Source organism: Chiloscyllium plagiosum, unplaced genomic scaffold, assembly GCF_037043375.1.
Source record: "Chiloscyllium plagiosum isolate Xiang-an unplaced genomic scaffold, Cpla_swu_hap1 HiC_scaffold_3, whole genome shotgun sequence".
Classification (NCBI taxonomy): Eukaryota; Metazoa; Chordata; class Chondrichthyes; order Orectolobiformes; family Hemiscylliidae; genus Chiloscyllium; species Chiloscyllium plagiosum.
The window spans coordinates 93926078-93945308 of NW_028270141.1; the positions used below are offsets into that span (position 1 = coordinate 93926078).

The 19231-nt window shown below is 41.7% G+C and overlaps 1 long non-coding RNA gene across 3 annotated transcripts; it reads right to left on the reverse strand.

The window, feature by feature from the left end:
- Positions 1–11749: 11749 nt before the first annotated feature.
- LOC122546907 (uncharacterized) lies at positions 11750–18302 on the reverse strand. 3 transcript variants are annotated; one of them, XR_006310841.2, is made up of 3 exons: positions 18038–18302; positions 14289–14469; positions 11750–12032 (listed from the first exon to the last, which is right to left on the reverse strand). It is a non-coding gene; the product is annotated as an uncharacterized LOC122546907 (long non-coding RNA). The 3 variants fall into 3 exon arrangements; XR_006310842.2 differs by lacking the exon at positions 18038–18302 and adding an exon at positions 14817–15326; XR_006310840.2 differs by lacking the exon at positions 18038–18302 and adding an exon at positions 14749–15326.
- Positions 18303–19231: the final 929 nt, after the last annotated feature.

Below are 19231 nucleotides of genomic sequence, written 5' to 3' on the forward strand. Positions count from 1 at the left end.
TGTACTTCAACTATTTCCTGATCCAGCTTATTATTTACTATTTATTCTAAGTTTCCTCTATGTTTATGTGCCATTATTATGTGATTCCACTCCCTTCTTCCTTTTCCATGTCCTTTTGCAAATGCTGCAATATGTTTCAGTTCAGAGGAGTAGTTTAAACAGGTTTTTGAAATAATGTAACAATGGATACTTCCAAACCTAATGAGTTATTCTAACATGTTCTATTTATATTTTTGATTCAAATTTTTTTAGCATTAGAGACCTAAGAAGCAACGTTTTCACACAGAGGACGGGGCATGTATGGAATGAACGACCAGAGGAAGTGGTGGAGGCTGGTACAATTGCAACATTTAAAAGGCATTTTGAGGGGTATATGAATAGGAAGGGTTTGGAGGGATATGGGTCGGGTGATGGCAGGTGGGACTAGACTGGGTTGGGATATCTGGTCGGCATGGATGGGTTAGACCAAAGGGTCGGTTTCCATTCTGTACATCTCTATCACTCTATGACTCTATTTGCTGTATTTTGCTTTTAGCTCAAAAGAACTCAGAAATTGATGTCATTCCTGATCTGTGTGGATAAAAAAGAGGTTGATTGTAATTGGGCAAATTCAATAAATCTAATATTGAATAATTATTCATTTTACTAACTGTGCTGACATATGTTGAATATTTTGATACAAGAAAATAGTGTTATCGTGTAATGCAAGACAGATCAGATAGTACCAGCCAAGCCTAAGCCTGCCTTAGGTTAATAGCTTCGTCTCCTGTAACTCAGTCCTAGATTTTGCTTTCTTGAATAGCATATAGTAGTTCTAAGCCTAGAAATGTTTCAATACATGTACCTCATTTCAGTTCCCTTGCATTCTATGAACTTATTTTCCAAAATATTTGGATTATTTGCTTCTACTTGTTTGGATTCCATGAATCTTGTTGCAACCCCCTCCTCAAACAAACAGCTAAGATTTCAGCAAATGACCACTGTTCATTCTCATGAAAGGGATTCACTTCTAAGCAGATGAGTTCAAAATTTAGAAAATTATGCCTTTGCACAGAGCATCATGTAAAATGAAAGAATGATCTAATAACTATACCATTACATATTTATAGGACACAGATAAACAGGGCAGTGACTGTCAACGTATTATATATGGGAAATTAATCATTAAATACACCAAATTAGCTGGAAGTACATGGCTTTGATATTCACTGTACGTGTATAATTGCTACTTTTTGGGAAATGCATTTAGTATTGAAGTCAATGTAAAGGCAACTCCCAATCACAGTAAACTCTGGAATTTGAATGTTGCTCTCTATCTATCTATCTCTATCTCTCTCTCTTTATCTATCTACCTATCCACTCATCTGTCAATATATCTTAATAGAGTCACTATTTTTTCATTTCATTCATACATTTTATTTATTCTTGAAATGTTCATCACAATCCAGTTTAGAGGTAAGTCTGTATACATTTCTGATCCTTAGTTGTGGTGATGCTGTTCCTATGGTGGTGTTAAGTGGGCAATTCCAGAAACTTGAGCCACTGGTGACGAGGTAGGGGCAATATGTGTCCAAACCAAAGTAACGTATAACATTTGAATGCAGACATTGTGTGACTGGGAGCTTCTCTTAATGTTACCTTGGTGAATTGCTGCATCATATGCTGTGGATGTCAGATATGACATGTTGAGTCCAATGGTAAGAATAACATTCAAGCCTCTGAACAGGATTGAGTTGAACATTCTAATGTTGTAGCTACACCCATTCTGGAAAGTCATGAGAGTTCCATGACTTCTGTCTTGTGGACAATGGAGATGCTTTAAGTTTCAGGACACAAACAGTGCCTTGCCAATTAATTCAGCCTCCACCCTACCTATTGGCATAGCATTTACCTATTATTTTTGCACCAAGACAGAATGTTGTCCAAGTTCAGCTGCAGTGTTTCATTTTTGGATGAATTTATGAATGGAAATACTGCAGTCATATTGTGAGTAAACAGCTACTCCAGGTTTTATTATGTTGGGAAAATTATTGATGAAGCAGCTCTTTCCAAAAGCAATTACTAAAGACATTAAAAAGGTCCCATGTTCACCTGTAGTGCGCCCACAAAGCTCAATTCTTACTCCTCTACTTCATCACTTACACGTTAACATTCATCAAATATTATCTCAAACACAAAGTCAATTATCTTATATATTGTACAACTCTGTCTCCCCCATCTATACCAACAGCTGTGGTATGTTGTTGCCCAATGACACAGTTTACTACCAGTATAGATCTTCTTGTGAATGGTTTATATTTGAGGAATTTGTGCATGGAGAGCAGTGTACCCAGTTTACTATCTGAACATTCTTTCATCCATTCATTTAAACAGCTCCATTGCAAGAGACTCTGACAGGAATGCAAACCTATCTTTTTTTTTTGCCACACATCCTGACTCTGTTTGAGATCAAATCACGGCTGAGACAAAATTCATTTAAGTTCAGTGGAAGAAAATTACTCTCAGCTCTTGTTAGCTCCCACTGGCCACAAATCCCCAATTTCGGGAAAACACAGAGTTGCATAATCTTAATGTCCTGTTTGAGTTAGAGCAGATTGTCTGAAAGTCAGAGTGAGTGCCTGCTTGCCACTTTCTTCTCCAGGCCACCATTATGGATGCCCGGCAACAATGTCTCAGCACAGATTCTAGTGGCACCAACTTGACATACCCCTCTTCACCAGACATTGGAATCCAACACCTGGCAGCCTCTCAGAACTTCATGACATTTCTCTGATCCATTTGCAGGACACTTATGGACTTTAAAGCTGCACTTCAGGGTGCACCAACAATTCACATTGATAAGCTGCTCCAAGGATATGTTGTATGCAGGAACCTTGCTTGTGGATTGGACCAGGCTGCATCTGAGGACTGCACACTTCTGTCTTAGCACTCACTTACTTAGTGCCTGGATGCTCACAGCACCTCTGTGTTGCCTTACCCTGTCATATCGTGACTTGTTTTGGTGTGCTGTGAGTTTGTTTGCTGTGCCATATCTTGTAATACTCTTGTATTGGTGCATTTGCTTGCTGTTCAACACAGAGCGAAGCTGCTTGTCAGGAATGGATGTCTTGCCATTTGGCAGAGTTAGGCAATATTACACCAACGGTATGTATGAGCTACCTGTCCTGTATGGCAAACACACTATATGAATTTTCAACAAAATGGCCATGTGTGAATATATGTTGGGGGGGGCTAGACTTCCATCAAGTTAAACAGGGGGAAGAGGGTTGCAGTCAGTCAAGGGTCTTGATAGCAATACTCAAAGGTAAAGTCCAGTCACAAAACAGGTCATTCTGTTATAACACATGTTTCTATGGCACAAACTTTTAAAATGTGTGTAATGCAATTACAGCGCCAATACCTTAAGTGCTGTTTCTAAACCATGATTTTTCTCTAACTTGGGGTTATAGCAAATACGTGTAGAGGGGTACAGTTAGTCATCTATTGGGATTGTCAAAGTGAAGGAAGACATCCCACTTAAGTCTAGCAAGTAGCTTATAGTCAATCATGTAGAGTCATCACAAGCAGTGAGGGGAATATCATCTTCCAGCAGTCAGGGAGCTACAAGAACAGAAACCAGGGATCTGGTCAGTCCTTTCCTGGGGCTTGAGAGTGTGGTGCTAGAAAATCACAGCAGGTCAGGCAGCATTCTAGGAGCAGGAAAATTTATGTTTCAGGCAAAAGCCCTTCATCAGGCTGGGAGACTCGAGGATGGTGAGACAAATGGGACAGGGGTGAGGCTGGGGGCAAGGTAGGTGAGTGTGGAATAGGTGGATGGAGGTGGGAGTGAAGGTGATAGGTCAGAGGGGAGGGTGGAGCGGATAGGTGTGAAGGAAGATGGGCAGGTAGGACAGGTCATGAGGGCGGTGCTGAGCTGGAAGGTTGAAACTGGGATAAGGTTGGGTGAGGAGAAATGGGGTTGGAGGGTCCCAAGGTGGAAGATGAGGCGATCTTCCTCCAGGCATTGGGTGGTAAGGGAATAGTGATGGAGAAAGCACAGGACCTGCATGTCCTCAACAGAGTGGGAGGGGGAGTTGAAGTGTTCGGCCACGGAGCGCTGGGGTTGGTTGGTGTGGGTGTACCGGAGATGTTCTGTGAAGCACTCTGTGAGTAGGTGTCCTGTCTCTTCATTGTAGAGGAGACTGCATTGGGAGCAATGGAAACAGTAAATGATGTGTGTGGAAGTACATGTGAAACTTTGATGGATGTAGAAGGTTCCTTTGGGGCCTTGGACGGAGAAGAGGGGGGAATATTTGGGCACAGGTTTTGCAATTCCAGGGCAGCAGCGAGAACTTTTGGCCTGTACATTGAGCTGTGGAGAGGGTGAAAGTTTGGCTGAGTGAGAAAATCAGAAGCATGTGTTGAAGTGGATGATGACGGCAGGAGGAAATGTTGAGATATAAGGGAGGTAAGCAAAGGGAGAATGGGAGGGCTTGGAAGACTACGGGCTGGGGATTTGGGGTTATAGGAAAGTCAAGTTTTATTGGTAGTGACTACCACATTGGCCTCCACCAAATGCATTTCCACATGAATAACTTTTGGAAACTGACTAATGTTCACATAATTCCCATTCCTGTTTCATATGCAGCTGCTTCACTGTTAACCCTGAGGTACAGCACCTCCATGGAGTTGAGCATTGCTGGTCCCATTATACTTCCTCTGATAAGAATGGCCACACTTGTCATTGTCTTCACCATCTGCTGTTCCACTCATCCACTGATGCCATCTATTCTGTATGTTCTTCATGCCTCATTGAGGTTAAAGTATAGGTGATGGTGGAGGTGCATTGAATCTGATGGTGCCCCCTCAGATGATATTTTGTACTCTGAGGTATTTGTAAGACTCAATGAGCTCCCTCTATTACAGTGTCACCACCACTGGTCATATGGAAGTAATAGAAATGTAGTTTACCAACATCCCAATGCAGATATATTCCTGACTGTACATTTACCTGAGTTTTGCATGGTTACTAACAATCAGAGAAGGGTCAATCTTTGAGAATCTTTGTGCCTACCATCTTTGTAACTCTTATTCTGCTTAGGCTCCATATCCACTATTTGTTTTTAATTCATTCACAGGATGTGGGTGTTGCTGGCTCGGCCAGCATTCATTTCCCATCCCTGGTCTGGAGTCACATGTAGGTCAGACCAAGTGAGGATGGCAGATTTCCTTCCCAGACTGACATTAATGAGCCAGGTGGGCTCTTATAACAATCGACAATGGTTTCATAATCATTAGCAGATTCTTAATACCAGATTTTTTTAACACAATTCAAACCACCATCTGCCATGGCAGGATTTGAACCCATATCCCTAGAACACCAACTGAGTTTCTGGATTAATAGTCTTGCAATAATATCACGAGGCCATTGTCTCCCCTTCATTTTCTGTGACAGCCTGGTCCCTACCACCACTCCCACCCCCGCATTCTCAATTACCTCCTCCACCATCTGCATTAACACACTGAGAGTGGATGCCTGACCACCTATCCATCTCCATTCTCTTACATTAGAAATTTTCTTCCCTTGTCACACTCATTCCTCCTGTTGTTATATCATTCTGCTGCCTCAGTGCTACTCAGGAGCCTCTGCCACTTCTAAGGTCATCACGCAGTATATTGCATGTCTTTAGCCATGCTTGTTCAGATTGCCCATGGTACCCTGTGTGACAGTGCTCTTTGGCCTGATGCATGTGATCACCCTTGTTCAGCCCTGGTGCATTATGTGGTCCACATTGCTGTATATGCTATGTTTGTCACAGTACATCTGCAGATCTGCCACAATGCAGTCCTGGAAACATCATTGTTGTGTTCCCAACTCTACAACTCGTGTTTGCTCCCTTCCTCAGACACCTATTTGGTGAGGCCAGCTGGCGACCTCCCCCCATCCTTTGGGAATATTATCTCGCTGTTTCCCCTCGTTGACTGAAGGAGGACATCCAGGGGCAAGTCATTGAATCCCCAGGCATCAACTCACTCCCCACTTGGTTCTGAACCCTCCTCTGCGGACAGTTGGTTTGAAGGGGGCGGTGTCCTCCTCAACCCCTTTTGCAAGCACCAACTCCCACTATCGCCTCCTCCTCCTCTCCCTCCTCACAGCTATTGATCGCATCTCCTTCTCCAGCCCAACCCACACAAACCCACGCCACAAGCTCTGCTTTTAAATAGTTACAGATCAAAAAGATTGCCGCGGCGGCCACGCGACCCCGCAGTGGTCCCAGCGCCAGGCAGCGCAGCGCATTAACTCTTGTTTCTCTTTCCACAGATGTGGGCCAGGCCTAACTTAGTGTTCCTAACCTTTTCCGTTCCCATTTCAATGTTCCGGCATCTGCAGTATTTTACTTTTCTCTTAACCCCCTAATCCTTCGAAATTGCCTGGTACGTTTTCTGACTTGAGCTGGATACTGCAATGCCATGGCGAAGTATACAATCTTGTTTGAAGCCCTTCGGTGCGCTTTAGTCGCGTGGTGAGCTTTTCTTTCTTTGCCGAAATGTTTCAACGTGTTTCCCTGGGGTGTGCCTCCCCGGCCAGTTCCGGCTTACCAGCGATTTTGCGGGGATTTACCAGTCGTCGAAACTAGGCCAGACTTAGCAACAAAGGTCACGTGACTAATTTGTGACGCTAGATTCGCATCATTTTAACTAATTTACTATTGGATTGTTTAAATGACTGCTGCTTGACCGTCAATCGAGCCTGCAAAGTGCAGTCTTGAAATTCGCTTTGAACGTGTTGTTCCCATAAACAGGGCCTTGCATAACAATTTCCCCATTGTTGCTTTAAAAACCACACGTTCCATCTTTTGCTAGGAATTAAAATTATTTTAAAAGACTATCAAAACATATGCTCCTTAAAAAGTGCCAAACCATTTGCCTCATATGAAATTAATAAACTTTACTTAAATGGTTATTTGAAAATGCTTTTGTTTTCATTGTTAGAGAGTTTGGGATTTGATGATACCAGCAGTGTTAGAAATTGGATCAAAATCGCTTGGAGCTTTGAGAAGGACGCTGTGGTTTTTGTTGGTTTGAACCGTCCATACACCATGCCGATGCGGATTGAGACTATTTCGCATCGATTCCATCTGAGATCCCGATAATTAACCGAAAACGCACCGAGTTCTGTGTGAGAAAGATAGCAAAGAATGTCCTCTCTTCATTTCCCTTCTTTCTGCAGTCGGTTGGCTATTTCGGGTCAGTGAGTTTAGCACGAGTTGAAGTTCGTTTGGAAGTGAGGATGTGAGATGAACATTCTCCTTAATGGTGGCTCCGGGTCAAGGGATCGACACTGTCCTGGATCCCAGCCAACATCAGAAGAAAAGAGGCTTTGTACGGCAACGGCTGATAGTCAAGTGCAAACATGTTGGGTGGCTCTTAACACCCGAAGCTACGCCAGGACCGTTTAACACACGGAAGCAACTGTCAGCCTTCCTTCTTAGAGCGGCTATGTCACTCACAATGTGACCTCACCCGCACCCCCACCCCCCTCACCCCCGTCCTCCAACCCCTTTCCCAGACTGACATTCTTACAGGAAACTCAGAGAGACGAGTTTGATTTAAGTTAAAAATCACACACCAGGTTAACTTGTTTGACTTAACTTCTTCAGAGAATGCAACAGCGCGGCTCCTTTTTTTTTAGAGACAGTGGGAGCAGCCCCTTCGTTTTACAAGCAAAACGTTTCAGAAGGCAATCCCCTTCTGGGAGATTGTCTCTTGTCTTGCTGTGAGTCTTGTCTTTCCGACCCATTTCAGAGATATGATCTATCCCGTGATGGCCATTCTGTTCACATTCTGATCGCTTCACGTCAAATTCCGTTCATTTAAAAAAAGTCACTTTATCTTTTCGCTGGCGGACGTATTGGTGAATGGGATTTAGGTAAATTTTGAACAGTGTGCGTGTGTTGGAGGGGTGGGGGGGGGGGGTGTGGAGAACGACCGCGCTCCCAGCAGCAGCAGACTGGAAAGAACTGTGCAACTTTACCTCGCCCTCAGCTTCTGGGCGTCTGTAACGGTTTAATCTGGAAGGAGGAAATGTAGGTCGCAGTTATCCCAGAAGGTGGTGGCCAGCACACAGCAACTAATCTATAACCAGCCTGCAACTTTCCATCTTCACTGAGTTGAAGACCCTGACTGATGTGTGTTTTTCGCTCGATCGATGTGTAGTTATTTAACATTGGGTGTATATATTAAACTAAGTTAAAAATCACACAACACCAGGTTATAGTCTAACAGGTTTAATTGGAAGCACTAGCTTTAGGAGTGACGCTCCTTCATCAGACAATCACCTGATGAAGGAGCGACGCTCCGAAAGCTAGTGCTTCCAATTAAACCTGTTGAACTATAACCTGGTGTTGTGTGATTTTTAACTTTGTACACCCCAGTCCAACACCGGCATCTCCAAATTATGTTAAACTAAGTTTCTATGCGTCGCCCAACCCAGTATGTTAGCCCGGCTCGGTGAAAGGGTTAACCCCACACCTCACTCCCCCCTCTCCAATAGCGAATGGGTTCACTTTCCGTGACCGTTTAAAAAACACGTCTTAAAATAATCCCCAATGGCAAGTGGAAAACGCAATCGTCTCGGACCACCACTGTCATTGTTCAGCTCGCTCACAAATCAAAGGGACAAGGTTAACTTAACAAGCCTTTTTATGCAGGCTAATTGCATTATAATATCTCAATGAGTGTCCACACTCTGGGTTTCATGTTTCTCTCTAAAGGTTGTTAGTTCCTGGTTGAATGGGTTGAGAGGCAGGGTAGCCGCATTGCCGGAGCTCCAGGCTCCTGCTTTGACGTTGAGTGACGCTAGGAGTCGAGTCTTTCGACAGATGGGAGTTATCTGATGGTAACAGCAGATTCACTCTGTTCTATTAGCCGCGCAGATAACGGTCACGCTGTGTTCAGCTTTCTGAACCCCAGACACTGGAACACGCTACCGGGGTTAAGAATGTTGAGGATTCAGTCATAAAAATGTCTACGACTAAAGTACAACGGCACATCACAGTACTATATATACAATAATGAACTGTACCTTCAGCAGCATCGACAACAGTGAACTCTATACTGAGATGTGAAGTGATTTCAACATTCAACTATACACTGAAATTCTAACTACTGGAATATTTAAGTGAACTGCATCTCCAATAAAGAATTATATCTGCTCCACTGGAGCAATGTCCCCGTGGGGCTTCCTGAGACCGGACGATGTACTTGTAGAATTGGCTGTTGTTGTTTGAAGAAGTTTGCACCGGGTGGTTGCTACTGGAGCATTGCCTGACACCTGTACATTATACTGCACCTGTAGCATACCTGTCTCATTTCAATGTATTGCAACACTAAACGGTACAGGCCACACATAATGTCACCCTCATACTGTATCGTCTCAGCGAACGAAAGGTCAAGGGCTGCTGTGTAATTGACGCTATCTTAACTCTTTTTATATTTGAATAATCATTACATGTGGACTCTATAAGATTATAAAACCAGTTCTGCTCTTCCGTACTTGAAGCAGGACTTCATGTATCGCGTTTGCAACGTTTTGCTGCGAATGTTACTCTGTAACACCGAACTGTTAGGGTGCAAAGGGGAGACTATTGTACGATTGGCTGGTAGTCATTTGTTTAAATTAATTGAGGTCGATGTGAATGAGCGAATTTTGGTCGAAGAAAAGCAGCTAATGTTAAATCAGAGTCATTGAACTTCCTCCGGTGGAGAAGTTGAGCGAGGCAGTAATGTCTGTGGACGAGTAATCCAGAATCTCAGGCTAGTGTTCTGGGAACGTGTTTGAATCTCCCCATGGCAGATGGGAATATTTGAATTCGCTAAAGTCTGAAGTGAAAGACCAATCCAATGGCGTTATGGCTTTTTTAAAAAACAGAATCCATCTGGTGCCCTTTAATCAAGAAAATCTACTGTCCTTACCTGGTTTGGCTTACATGTGACTCCATGTCCGCAGAACTGTGATTGGTTCTTAGCTGCACTCTGCCTATTAGTGGCGGACAAGAAATGCGCGTCTAAGCAGCCTTGCCTACACCCCATCAACCAATAATACAAAACTAAACGAAAGTGACCTTTGCTCAACTCATTCATTGGACACCACTGGGCTTGCACTGAACAGAATGGTGGAGTTATTCTAGTCTTGTTAAGTATTCAATAAGTGAAACCAAAACCGGTAAATTTAGCTGATTTATATTGGTTCAACGATAAAAAGTTGTCCCGGACAAGACTCCTAGAAGTCAATTCTGTCGTTTTGTTCTGTAACCTCCAACATGACCCGAGACCTTACCTAATTTTGAAACTTTCTTTAACGGGATTGTCTCTTTATTTCGTCCGTGGTTGAATGATGAGAATAAATTACAACTATTCAAAGTTTGGGACTTCCATCGCTTTCTAATAATGTCATTTAAATTTTTCCAACAGTTATTCAGAAATTTACGTCCACCGAATCTCAATACATTTTGTTGCGATCAATGTGTAATTATGATAGTTATTAATAATCGGATGTGTGGAATATTGCTTGGAAGACAAGATTTCTTTCTAAACCAACTGAGCCTATCCCTGTCCCATATTCTCCAACCCATTCATCCTACCTAAAGGTGCATCTCATAATACAGCTGAAGATCATAGGAAAAGGATGCTCGAAAAATACGTCACCCCCCACATTAGAAAGACAATGATTTATATCACTGAAGCATAAACCACCAGCACTGACACCAACCACTCCCCCCACCCACGCACCTCCCCCCACCGACACCAACCACTCCCCCCACCTACGCAACCCCCCCCCCCCCAACCACACACACACCCGTGGAACGGGAAGTTAGACAAAAATATGCTTTTTAGAAGTTAATAATGTAATCCAAAGGAATTTCTGCTTATTTTTCTGTCCAGGATAACAGATCATTCTGGGGTTTTGTTTGTACGATTTGTCAATCCATTTTCCTCTGGATTTATAATTATTTGTGCACTGGGAGCGTTGGGAAACGGAGACTGTGATTAATGGAATCCTATGGAGCTCAGTGCTCGCCATGTGAGAGTCCCCGGGGAGAGGATCTGCCTGTCAGAGCCAGCAGCACAGCCCACAACTCACCGGGATTTGGGTAATAATTATCACATAGAGAAGAGAGAAGACTACTTTTATATCACACATGGGCCACAAACAGCAACCGACGGAAAGGAAGCGTGCCCGCAGACACAGTTTTAAACAGGATACAGCCTCAGACGAAACTGGGCAGCGATACTAGAACTGAATTATACATTAGAGAGAAATGATATGATTTTGTACTTAGAAGCTGCGATTCATTTTTTTCCATTAAATTATGCCACAAATATGGTAACCTGTCACGAAAACGGAGAAGGGTGCTTAGAAACGTTTGCACACAGTAGTGTCTGAGGGTTAAGTTAAAGAAATACTAGCTGTGGTAATTTGACTAGATATGTTTCGGTAGTTTTCGGGTAGTTTCTAAACTAACAACTTTGTATTGAACCGCAGAATGCTTAGAGTAAAGAAGGGAGCCATTCGGCCTGTGGTGTCTATGCCGGCTCTCTGAGAGAGCAATAATATCATAACATTTCACGCATAGCCATTGACTGCTGTTTCTTCAGTGTTCATTAAAAGTCATAAAAGTTCGCTACGCCTTAACGCCAATGATATTATTTGCTGCACACATCCGAATAATTGTCGGTTTTGTAATGAAAGACAGAAATCGTGTTTTTTTTAACAAAACTGGTCATACATTTAATCTCAATTCAAACCAAAGTTCGGTTTTTAACGTTCAAGTGCAATTTTCATTTTTTTTTAATTAGCGAGATAGAGTTTCAACCCGTTTTCACGAAAACTCGGGTAGATGTTTGTATGCAATTTAGTCCAGGTTTATGATTTTTGGAGGAACACCAATTCTTGTTATTGATGCAGTGCCGGTGCCTGTCGACATTTTGTTTTCTGTCTGAGTACGTTTTAGAGGTAATATGCTCTTCTAGATTGATTGTAGCTAAATCATCTAAAACGAGATAAAACAAAGGTGAAACAAATCTGTCACTTGGTTCTGCCTCCCATCATTTCACTTTTCAAACGTCACATATATCAAGTGCTTGAAACCATGGGAAGTGATATTCTACCTACTAAGTCTTAGCTTTTGAAATGGTTGGAATAAGAATTGCAGGACTTATTGCCTCTATCTGCTGGTCACTAAAGTGTTAATGCATGTTACAGCGTATTCTGGTTTCACCATTCACAGACTAGTGTGTTCATTCGCCAAACCGAGAAGCTCACGATCCTACGAATACTTCTAATCAGTTCAGCCCAGACCCCTTTGAGAATTCTATTACATTTTCTGTTCTCTGTTCCCATATTCTGTACAGTGATCGTGTGGGGTTATGTTCATAGCACCTCGCCTCAAAGCTTCGAAGAACTCCGCTCAAAAATAATCTATCTCTTGATTGTTTTCAGAATATCCTGACTTGGGTGGTCCAAGCATATATTTTCTGACTTCACTTTACATCATTAGTCTCTGGAAAAGAGGTGGATTTTAAAATGAAAGTCACCAGCAGATAATCAATGTGAGGAGATGATTCGTATTGCTCGGCGCATAGTGGCATTGTTACCCTGCAAGGGACCCGTACTGGTTATAAGTTCTTCGCTCACAAACTTGATACGTTTTCTTGCCAATTTATCAGTGCTGGGAACAGCGGAGAAATGAACTAGAAACTAACTCTGGAGGGACCCCTTGTCACTCCCAGAATTGTTTGTTAGACTTGTCTTTTGCTATGTGTTTTCTGGGCACTTTCTCGGTAAGTGCTATGCTGTGGGCGGGTCTTGAATTCGAAAAGACATGACTTTCATTTGCATTAAATACCTAATATGTAATATGTATATACCATATAAAAACCCAATCACAGTTCTCCAAGGAAACACTTCAGCTCGCAGCGTTACATAAAGTCAATATATATACTGTTACCTCTATTACTTATGCCTCAGTTCTGTACAATTTATTCTCAAAGCCAGAATAACTTTACAGGAGCTACCTGAGGCAATCAGAGACATTTTCTTTTATTTGAGTTAGAAAATATGAAACAATCAAGTTAACTTTAACGAAAGCGCGTGAGGTCTTCTCATCTTGTCTGTAATACAATAAAAAAGTGACATTTGGAGGATAATTACTTAACAAATTCAGAATTCAAGCCTGTATGTGCGCGTGGTGGCGCGTGGTGGGGGGGGGGGGGAGGGGGGGAGGGGGTGGACGGAGTGGGGTGGATTAATATTGCTGTGTTGTCTAGTCTAGATACAAACATTTTTAGGTAGATAGATAGATAGATAGATAGATAGATAGATAGATAGATAGATAGATAGATAGATAGATAGATAGATAGATAGATAGATAGATAGATAGATAGATAGACTGACTCAATGAAAGGAAACCTATTGATATCCATTATTGCAGCATAAATAGGAGCGTCTCATTTTTTGCAGGTCAAGTGACTGAGGGGAAATGATTTGAACAAAGCTTTGTTTATAAGGTTTGAATGTATTGTTATGAGCCAGACCCGCCCCGCAGCTATTGCCCTGAGTTCAGCTTTGATCAATTTAAGATGGCTGGTTATACGCGCGCATCCTATAGCTGACGGACTTTATAGCTTATCCTTCCCCGGGAGAATTAAAAGCCTGCCACGGGTGTCCTAATTTGCCGAGACTGAAGGTAGAGGTCATACAATTACAGTATCGCAGCATATCCCAGGATCGTGATATGAGATAAGCCTGTCACAATCCAATTAGACCAGGGTTGGTGAAAACTGCGAAAACTTGACCAAGTTGCATTAAAGCCATTAAAGGCTAGCTCTGTTCTTTAAATATGAGAACAATTTGGCAATATAGTGAACCCTCTATTCATACCACCCTGTACATCAGGTCACGCGGTAGTTCACGCACCCGCCGCACGGATTAGAACTGATCAAGTAAAATGTTCTCCACATTAAGCAAGCTCCATTCAGCAGACACTATTACCAAATGAGGAGCAAATGTTGCGTTCAAGTGGAAACGTACAAACTACATATACCTTGAATCTATTTAAATATGAACCCGCCGTCCCGAATGTTCACAAAAAAAGTGTTGCTGGAAATATAAAAGTAAACGTTTGGCTTAAACATGGTCCGAAGTGTTTCCTACAATCCGCATACAGTGTAAGAATGCGATCTTCAGAAGTGTGGGGAACTGTGATGAAAATGACACTAAATCCCTGTAAATGTCATAGTAAACCTACTATTTATTGTCTGGACGCTGAGGAAAGCTCCACTGCCCAGGCGCCTCGCCCACAGCAATAATGAATCGCTGTTGTTCAGTGCCTTTAGGGAAGATGTGCTCGCTATTTTTGAAAGTACGAAGGCAACATTAACTGGCCTCTTGGATAATTGCTTAACTTGTTAAAGGGAAGAATCCAGAACCTGTGGGAGAAAAGTTTCATTGAAATACGTTTTTTTTTCACAAATAAAAAGCGCTTCAAACATGTTTCAAATTACAAACCACAGCACCCAAAATTAATTCTGCTTCCAGGAGGCTACAAGTATTTGACTAACATCATAATTTTCCACGTTCACTAAAAGCACTTTATCTTGAAGCTGGTGATCACGTTATGGCTAAACTCTTATCGCAGTTGTAATAACGTTTGAACTGTCCAGTTATGTGATTGCAGAGGCAGTACTCTGTTAACTTTGGTTGCTTACCTTCTTATCAAATTCTGCAAATATACCGTGAAAAGCTGTGCTCTGATGAGGAACTAATTAAAGCTTACCACTATTTCATCATTGCAGCTAGAGGGTTATAAGCGGGTGGGTGTTGTCTCTTAGACTGTCATAAACTCGAGAGAGAAGGAGGCCAAAGGTGCAGAAAAGTAACAGTATAAAGGAGGGATGAAAGGAAATCGAAATAGAAATAGGAAGGGGGATGGAAGGAATGGTAAATAGGAATAGGGAAGTAAATGGTGGGAGTGAAAGATGTAGGGAAAAGAGAAGCAGAGAGAAAATGCTGTAGGTGAAGAAACTGCAGGAGAGACTGAGATAGGTGGGAAAGCAGAGAAATGTAGACTATTTAACAGACTGAGAGAATGATTGACAGTGGGGACAGGGAGAAAAACAAAGAACATCAAGGAACAAAAAAAAACGTGAAAATATAGCTATGATTCCACATATAAATTTTCAAAATTAAGACCTTAACATGGAATTAAGCTCAATACTGACGTGACAGACAGGTAGATAGAAAGAGGAAGTGTGAGAAACAGCACGGAATTGGAGAAAGGAGAGAGACAGACCCGGAATGGAAGAGAGACAGAGAGATGGAATTGTCTTGGGCACAAAAAGGCGCACATACTGGCTACGTGACGTCAGGCTTTGCCAGAAAGTACAGCTCAGCAGGCCCCACTTTTAAAACCCACGGAAACATCTCACTTTTAGATATGTTAGGAGACGGCTAGATTGAATTGCGAGTAACTTAGTGCTCCACTGGTGTATCTATCAAATGCTTAGCACAGTTCTGTTCATGGGTTTCGCGCTGTCTACTCTTTTGATTGATTACAATGTCAGCTATAAAGCAATGATGTCCATTCGGCAGAGCACATTTGTAAATATTGCACAATGCAGGCGTTCAGCTAGAAATGGGTTGGTGTTATTTGTAATTTTTAATCTTCACTCGGCCACGTTTGTAAAAGCTAGTGAAATCTGCCGGAAGATTGTTTGTTATTTACCGCTCGTTTCTCTTGCCCTAAACAATGATAGGACCCACATATGTGTCAGATTTTTAAAGCACTACCACTATGAATGTTTTTAGGTTATTTAAACATGGCATCTTAATGCATTATAACTTCAAAATAAGCCCCTGGCAATTGTTTTATGTGGTTGTTCTGGTTGGAATTTTCCGACATGTACTAATTATCAGTCTGCCCTTAAGTGCGCAGTGGGTGAGAGAATTCTGGAGGAGAGGGTCGAGTTTCTTGTGGCAAAAGTGATGGTAAGTGCTTAATGAATTTGGAGAACACAATACGTGGTTGCTTTGACACTATCAACTGCATTCTGTGTTACAAGTGTGTGTGCAAGGCATTGACTCTCAAACACCACCCTGTATCCCGCTAACAACAACACTTTGAGGAATTATTGTTACTCATGCAGTTTCATGAAGTAAACAGGTGAAAAGGTTTCAAAATCCAACCGGTACAGTACTGTCCCTTGTAGGTTCCCCTGGCAACTTCTTACCATTATCAGTTTACTATATACTAATGTAACTAACTGGAAGTATTATCTCTTGCGCCAAACACCCAAAGGGCAGCAGGTGGCCGGTCCGTTCAGGACAATAGCTCCTTTTCAATGGGTGCACTTGCTTGGAAGAATAAAGGCTATTTATACCTTATCGATCTTAGGAACCTTTTTTTGTTTTATTTTTGAAAGTTGTAGGCGATCTATTTCGAATCAAAGTGATACGTTTTGGTAGAAGCAACTAAGAGCTCTGGAAAACTCAGAAACATCTGTCTGAAGTTTAAAACGACAGATTTTTTTCTTGAATGGGGACACATCAACAAGCTCCTTTAAACCTATGAATGGGCCCGTGTCTGAGCTTGAAGGTTTGGGGCTGTGTCCCTCTGTTGGGATGTCTCTGTGCACTGCCGATATCTGTGCTTGCTTGCACGTGTTCGTGTGTTGTACGTGCCTCTGTGTCCTGCCAACCAATTTTAACTTGCCAAGCATCCGTGTCCGGTCTGTTCAAAAATGACATTTTAACTATTTCTGTAGGCCGGAGTCGAAATATGCAAATTGAAAAGATAAATTGCTCGATACATCTGGAAATGTTATCTAATTAGGGCGTCAGAAATTTAATCTTTACAACGAGCAGGTCAAATAATTACTGTTAATTTAACGCCCAAATTATCTTTCATTGATTTGTATTCTCTTAAATATAGTTTGGCAGGAAACCATGATCCATACCAATGGATTTTACTTTATGTGTGAACACGGCGGGCCTTAGAGTGAATTATTGCAACCCATCCCATACAAATAACAAGATCACATCATGTATGCATTATTAAGCCATGTAATTGAATGTTCCATAGTTTGCATATCAAACTATTAAAATAATGTGTTTTTCTTTTCTTCCAACACGTAATGTTTAAGCCTGCGCGTCTATTTTGTGACTCTGATAATTATGATCCAATTAGAGTAAATGTTCCCTTAATTCGGAGATTTTTTTTGCCTATATTTTTGCATTTTAATCTCTAACTGAGTAGCCCGTGACGTACACTATTTTTCCCCTTTGATATATTCCCTGCTGCGTCCAATGTTACCTTTCAGAGAAAACTCAGCCAACATTCAATTTTCTACCCTGAATCCCTTTTTTCGGATACAGCTTTATCTGTTCAACATCGTTCATTTTTAGGTTCGGGATATCAAACTAAGTGTTATCTACTTTCATATCAAAAAATACATTCGCAGGATTGCTTTCAAGGACAAGTGGAAAAAAATTGCATCCCCTGCATGCCATATTTTCATTGCAAATTTTAGTCGATATTGGCGTTTCAATAACTTAATTTGGATTGCTAAGGACAAGTTACAGTAAGCAATTACTGGTCACATCATTAAATACACATTATCCATTATTAATTAAATTTGTCGATCTCAGTTACCCTATAATACTTAATTCTCCTCCACTCAGTCACAAATCATGAAACTTATACAACTTACATGAAAAAGAAAGTGCATGTATGTGAGCCAATGTATCGCATACCTGTATGCATACGTACGCATTTAAATATAATGCACACTCATCGATGAACAGATAAGTATACGAGACAGCGGGGATAGATAGATAGATAGATAGATAGATAGATAGATAGATAGATAGATAGATAGATAGATAGATAGATAGATAATCATTTCATCCTATTATCTTTCTTGATCTTTCTCGATCGCGTCATTTCTTTTCTCTTTCATTCGAATTTAATTTGTTTTTTACAGCATAACCAGAACTAACCGTTAAGTCTTTTGGAAGTCTTGCAGAACTGATTGAAAAGCAGATCACACCATCGGCTTTGCACTTTATAACATCTTTAGGACGAATGCCCTCTACAGCCTCTTTTCTGATTCCCGCTATATGTTTTATTTCGGTTTTATGCGCCACGAGATCTTCTCCCATAGCGGTTACTTATTTTCTACAAGCTTTCAGAGTTGCAATACAAAGCTAATTGCGTCTCCTTTGCAAAATAAGAGTCCCGCGATCTACCGCAAAAGTTTTGTTTCGTCAGGCGCTTTCTGCGTGGGTGGAATATTGACCTTAACCACCATGAAAGGAAGATTGATTTGTAATGTGCATCCTTTACTAGGGACTAAAGTTAAAGAGAATGGAGCAGATTTCTTTCATCATTGCCTGACACACAAAGAGAAATCTGGCGTCCAGTGGAATGACAAAGATATTGATAGAAGTTTGTTGTTTGAAATATAAAAAGAATAGAATTGGCCAAGAATGAAAGCACTGACTATAGCCTTCTCAAAAGAAATCAGGCGTAGTCAGTCAGCAGACTTGCCACTTAAAATCATTGTTTTAAGTGAATCATAAGCTCAGCCCTTACGTTATTGATTGATACTGTTAACCGTGACATCTTCACCGACTTGAATTGAACCCGGGGAGTCTGCAACACGTCTGAAAGAAATCATTTTGCAGAATGCATGTAGCTGGACGCGCAACTCTCCCGTGCTGTTGTTAAAGTCGTCCCGTATTTGTTTATTCAAATCGGTTGCAGTGTTTATTCTTACCCATTGGCCTAAGGGAAAGCCGCATCACCGGCCTTCTCCACTCATTCAGTCCGGCCGGACTGGACTTTTATTTTGGCTGAGGCTCCCCGCACTTTCTCTGCGAGTTTAAAAGAAGCCTTTAGTGGTGCGAGGACACCCAAACACAGCTTTAGTGTGAGCTTTGTTATTTCATTTCTGCGCCTCACTATAGCAACGCCGAGCGTCTCGGCAAAAATGCACCTTCTCGGGACAATGGAACATCCTGCCGGAGCCAAGAAAGAGATTCATCTGTTACATTTATTTCTCAAATTGCTGCATCACCCAGCAAGGGGAATCGGATGAGCCTCCTTGCATTTCTCTTGTCATTTAAGAGCTAGAAAATATACTGTATATAGATTAACGCCCAAATAAACAGAACAATCAAAACAGTCAGTGT